Source organism: Lipotes vexillifer, unplaced genomic scaffold (genome assembly GCF_000442215.2).
Source record: "Lipotes vexillifer unplaced genomic scaffold, Lipotes_vexillifer_v1.1 scaffold278, whole genome shotgun sequence".
NCBI lineage: Eukaryota > Metazoa > Chordata > Mammalia > Artiodactyla > Lipotidae > Lipotes > Lipotes vexillifer.
In genome coordinates this window covers 5,031,557-5,037,824 of record NW_006769677.1, presented here as the reverse complement: position 1 = coordinate 5,037,824, position 6,268 = coordinate 5,031,557, and the positions used below count along the sequence as shown (strand labels likewise).

General features: G+C 32.5%; 1 protein-coding gene across 1 annotated transcript in view; it reads left to right on the top strand.

The window, feature by feature from the left end:
• The window catches only part of RMDN2 (regulator of microtubule dynamics 2), a 77,819-nt gene that overhangs the window by 23,075 nt on the left and 48,476 nt on the right, over positions 1 to 6,268 (top strand). The gene's annotated exons all lie outside the window — the stretch shown is intronic.

The window sequence follows — 6,268 nt, the reverse complement described above, 5'->3', positions numbered from 1 at the left end:
TATATATATATATATATATATATATATACCACATCTTCTTTATCCATTCATCTGTTGATGGACATTTAGGTTGCTTCCATGTCTTCGCTATTGTAAATAATACTGCTCTGAACATTGGGGTGCGTGTATCTTTTCAAATTAGAGTTTTCTACAGATATGTGCCCAGGACTGGGATTGCAGGATCATATGGTAACTCAATTTTTAGTTTTTTAAGGAACCTCCATACTGTTCTCCACAGTGGCTGCACAAATTTACGTTTCTACCAGCAGTGTAGGAGGGTTCCTTTTTCTCCATGTCTCCAGCATTTATTATTTGTAAACTCTTTAATGATGGCTATTCTGACTGGTGTGAGGTGATAATCCCATTGTATTTTTGATTTTCATTTCTCTAATAATTGCCGATATTGAGCATTTTTTCATGTGCCTGTTGGCCATCTGTATGTCTTCTTTGGAGAAATATCTACTCAGGTCTTCTGCCCATTTTCTGATTAGTTTTTTTTTAATATATATTAAGCTGTATGAGCTGTTTGTATATTTTGGAAATTAATCCCTTGTCAGTAGTATTGTTTGCAAATATTTTCTCCCAGTCCATAGGTTGTCTTTTCATTTTGTTTATGGTTTCCTTTGCTGTGCAAAAGCTTTTAAGTTTAATTAGGTTCCATTTGTTTGTTTTTGTTTTTATTTCCATTACTCTAGGAGACGGATCCAAAAAAAATATTGCCGCAATTTATGTCAAAGAGTGTTATGTCTATGTTTTCCTCTAGGAGTTTCATAGTATCTGGTCTTACATTTAGGTCTTTAATCCATTTTGAGTTTATTTTTGTATATGGTGTTAGAGAATGTTCTATTACATGTAGCTGTCCAGTTTTCCCAGCACCACTTATTGAAGAGACTGTCTTTTCTCCATTGTATATTCTTGCCTTCTTTGTCATTGATTAATTGACCGTAAGTGTGAGGGCTTATTTCTGGGCTATTTGTTCTGTTCCATTGATCTCTGTGTATGTTTTTGTGCCAGTATCATACTGTTTTGATTACTGTAGCTTTGTAGTATAGTCTGAAATCAGGCAGCATGATTCCTCCAGCTCCATTCTTCTTTCTCAAGATTGTTTGGGCTATTCGGGGTCTTTTGTGTTTCCATACAAATTTTATAATTTTTTGTTATAGTTCTGTGAAAAATGCCATTGGTAATTTGATAGGGATTGCAGTGAATCTCTATATTGCTTTGGGTAGTGTTTTGGTTCTTCCTACAGTTGTCCTTCTATATTAATTTTAGAGTCAGGTAAGTTCCACAGAAAAACACCATTGTGGTTTTGATTGGAATTGCATTAAAACTGTAGATTAATTTAATGCCATATGAAATTGTTTTAATGTTAAGTTTTCCTGTCAGTGGATATGATATCTTTTTCCATATATTTAGGCAGATTAATGTTCTCAGATGATATTTTGTAATTTTCTATAAAAAAGTCTTAAAAACCTCTTGTGGAATTTTTCCTAGGTACTGTGTATTTTTCCTGTATATATTCCTATAGTATGTAAATGCTATATTTTATAAAATTACATTTTTTAACTTGTCCTATAGATATAGGAACATAATTGATCATAAATAATAGTTTTATTTACTTATCTGTAAGTTCTGTTAGATTTTCTGTCTTTCTTTTTTTTATTATTGAATAGTGTCTTTGTTTGAGCTGCTATAACCAAGTACCATAGACTGGGTGGCTTAAACAACAGAAATTTCTTTTTCACAGTTCTGGAGGCTGGGAAGCCCAAGATCAAGGTTACAGCAGATTCAGTATCTGGTGAAAACCTACTTTCTGGTTCATAGACAGTTTCTTGCTGTGTCCTTGCTGGGTGGAAGGGGAACTAGGTTTTCTTTCTACTGAATAATCTTCAAATAATAACAGTTCTGTTTCTTCTTTCCCAATTCTTATAAATTTTTTTTTGTTTTTCTTTTAATATTGTGCTAACAGGATCTGCAGTACCATGCTAAGTAGAAGCAGCAATATTGGACATCTTTTTCTATTTCTGATTTTAAGGAGAATGCTTATAATGTTTCATCATTACATATGAACTGCATCATAGTTTTTGGTTTATATTCTATTATAAGAAGTTCTATTCCTTGTTTATGCATTTGGTATTTCTTTTGTAGTGAAATGGAGTTGAATTTACTGAAAAAAATTTTTTTGGTAACCACTAAAATGATCATATAGTTTTTCTCTTTTTATCTGTTATACTAGAGAAATTTTCTAATGTTAACTGTGCTTGTAATTAGTGAGATAAACTCAATTTGGTTACAATGCATTCTCTCATGTGTGTTAAAGTTTTTTGGTTGATATTTTGGAGGATTTTTGCATCTATGTTTATATGTGAAATTGGCCTATAATTTTCATTTCCTATTATACTATACTTGTTTGGTTTTGGTAATAGTTTTACTAGCTTCATAAAATTAGGTGAGAAATGTTTCCTCTTTTTCAATTCCTTAGAATAATTTGAGTAATTCTTTGCATATATTGATAGAACTCACTATATAGCTCTCTGTGTCCCCCCGCTTCTGTCTCTCTCTCTCTCTCTCTCTCTCTTTCTACTAGAATATATATATATAAATTCTCATTTAATTTATTTAATGGCTATAGGAATATTCAGTTTTTGTCTTATAAAAATAACATCTTTATTGAGATATTAATCATATACCATAAAATCACCCTTCTAAATTGTACAATGTAGTGGGTCTTAGTTTAAATAATATTGTCTGATATTAAACCAGTTACTGTCTTTTAGTTATTATTTTTTACTATATCTCAGGTGCCTAGAATTGGACTAAAAATTGTCTTTAGCTCATGCAAACCCTGATTACTGGTACATGCATGTGCCACTTTTACTCATTTATTTAGTTTGTTATTATAAATAATGTAATAAGCATCTATGAAACCATTTGGCTCCCTGCCTCCCCTCACCTGAGGGTAACTATCATCCTGAGTCTATACTCTATATTGTTCATTCCTTGCTGTCCTTTTTATATAATTTTATTGCATATGTGTATATTCCTTAAAAATAACATTGAATTTTGATTGTTTTATGAAAAGGGGATCATGTTGTATATAATTTTAAGAGCTTATTTTTCCACTTAATATGTTTGTTAAGAGTCTTCCCTATTTTGCACATCACTGTATTTCTTTCATTTTGACTGTTGGGTAATATTCATCCACTCTCTTGACTGGGCATTTCAGTTGTTTCCTGGGGTTTGCTATTGTGAAAGTACTGTTGTCTATATTCTTACACCTACCTCCTTTTGTACATGTACCAGAGACTTGGTTACTGAGTCCTCAGATATGTGAAAGTTCAATATTAATAGATGATGCCAAAGCGCTTTCCCAGCTGATTTCACCAGTTTACATTCACATCAGATCCGTGGATTGACTTCCTCTCCAACATTTAGTATTGTCAGATTTTTTAATTTTGTAAATGAAACAGGTGTCAATAATATCTCTCTGTGGTCCTGATTTGTATTTCTCTGATCGCTAGTGAATGTTGAACATCTTTTCTTATGTTTATTGGCTATATGTATTTTTTCATTTGGGAAAACCTCTTTTGAGCTTATTTCTGTTGCATTTATTGTGTTTTTTCCATTGAATTTTAGAAAATATTTATGTATTCTTGATACTAATGTTCTCCAGTTGTATGTGTTACAAAATATCTATTCCTGGTTTTTAATTTGTGTTTTTGCATTTTTGAAAATATCTTTTGATTAGCAACAGTTTTTCATTTTAATATAGTCAAATTGGTTAATCATTCATAATTAATAATCATTAATAATCATTTATAGCTAATGCTTTTGTATTTTGGTTAAGAAAATTTCTTGCCCCAAAGACTAAAAGTTATTCACCTATATTTTCCATTTAGAGTTTAAAAAATTATTTTTAACACTTAATTCCTTATACCATCCATATACCTTAGAGTTACTTTTAATATTATAAGACAGATTCAATTTCAACTTTTTCCGTAGAGATAACCACTTTTTTCCAGCTCAGTCTGTTAACTTCTCACTAATCTGACATGTCACATCTGTCATATACCACACTTTCATTTGCGTATGAGGCTGTTTCTTGGGTCTCTTCTGTTCTGTCAGTCACTCATCTATCCTTGTACCAATAGCACACTGTCTTTAATTATTATAGCTGCATGATAGGTCCTAATATTTGGTGAGGTAAGTCTTCTCTCCCTGCTCTCTTTCTTAACAGTGCTTTGACTATTCTCGGCTCTTTACCTTTTCATGTAACTTTTAGAATCATCTTATTAAATTCTATGAAATTTCGGTGAGGTTTATAAAATTGGAATTACATTGAATTAATCTGGAGAGAATTTACTTATTTATAATATCAGTTGTTTCTAGCCATGAACATGATATATTTTTCCATGAATTTAGGTTCTTTTATAAACAGCTTTTAATATATCTTTTATGATATTCTCCATAGAATTTTTACATATGTTTTATTAGATTTATTCCTGGGTGTCTGATATTCTCTGAGATCATTGTAAGTAAAGTATTTTATATAATTTTGTTTTTTAGGCTTTTTGCTGCTAATATATTAAAAATGAAACTCACTTTCATATTTTAATCTTATATGCAGCCAACCTGCTAAACTCTATTAGTCTCATAATTTGTAGGGTTTTTTTTAATATGTTCTATGTAAATAATCGTATCATCTGCAATAATATGAAGGTTATGTTTGAACAAGGGTGTGAAACAGGTGAGGAAGTAAATTATGTGGATATCCAGTGGAGAACATAGCAGGCAGAGGGACAGCAAATACAGATGTTAAAGCAGGAACATGGCTGATGTGTTCAAGGAATGTCAAGGAAGCCAGAGTTCCTGGAGTGCTGAGCAAGCAGGAGAGTGGTAGGAGATGAGGTCAGAGGTATTGGACTAGATTATGTAGGGTCTTGTAGACAACTCTAAGGACTTAGGTTTTTACTCTGATTTGGTCATCCACTGGAAGGTTTTGAGCAAAGGGTGACATGATCTGATTCAGCTTTTTAAAGGACCATTCTGGCTCCTATGTTGAGAATAAACTACATTGGTCAAGGACTAAAGCAGGGAGACATGATAGGAGGCCATTGCAATAATCCAGATAACGTGATGGTGGTCTAGACCAGGGGAGTAGTGGGTAAAGGTGGTGAGAGGTGGCTGGGTTCTGGATATATTTTGAAGATAGAACTAACAGGAATTTTTGAAGGTTGCTTAGGAGAGACAAAGAAGTCAAGGATGATTCTAAGTTTTTTGGTTTGAGCAATTAGAAGAATGAAGTTGCCACTGATAATGCTGTTGAGCATCATTTCACATAGTGTCTTCTTTGTAAGGACTTTGAAGGAAATTTCAGTCTTATTATTGGAAAAAAGTGCATTTCTCTCAAGAACTTGCTTCATTTCTATCTTTGTTAGTATCTGTTGGGAACTGTGACTGCTTTAGCTGCTGGAAGATATAGAACCACATTTGTGTTGTGCCTTTGTAGCAAGAGTATAGATATCTAAAGTATATGTACTTTTTTATTGACCTCATTCACATTTGGCCTTGTTTTTATCTTTTCCTACCACTTCTGGTTTGTTTTCTTATATGTTATATATGCTTATATACCTCCTTAAAATCTTTTTAGAACAGAACAGTGTGTAAATAAATAAAAACAAATTGTTTGCATTGTATGATACCAAAAAGGAAATGTGGGTTGTAGCATGAATTTTTAAAGACTAATCTAAGAGTTAGAACATCGTCTTGAACTAAAATTAACATATGTGTGTGTGCATACGTATATATAAAAATACATACATATGTGTGTATAGATGTATATTATATATATATTTAATATATATACCTGAGTGCCTGCTGAGTTCCTACAACTCTGTATCATTCATTCAGCAATATTCAGTGCGTGTCCACTATGTGTCAGGTGCTATTCTAGGCACTTGATGAAATCAATTAATAAAACAAAGAATCCTATTGTCAGGGAGCATGCATTCTAGTGGGGGAGATACTGACAAAAATAGCACATGTAGTAGGTTAGTAAAGTATATTAGAAGATGGTATGTACTGCAGAAAAAAACATCAAGCATGATAAGGGAGACTGGAGGTGAAGGAAATATACAGGGAGGTTGGAGTGTGGTGGTCGCAGCATTAAATTGAGTGGTCTGGATGGGTCACATTGAGAAGATGACATTGACAGAGACTTAAAGAAGGTGAGGGTGTGAGTTATGTCCCCTTCTGAAGGAAGAGCCAT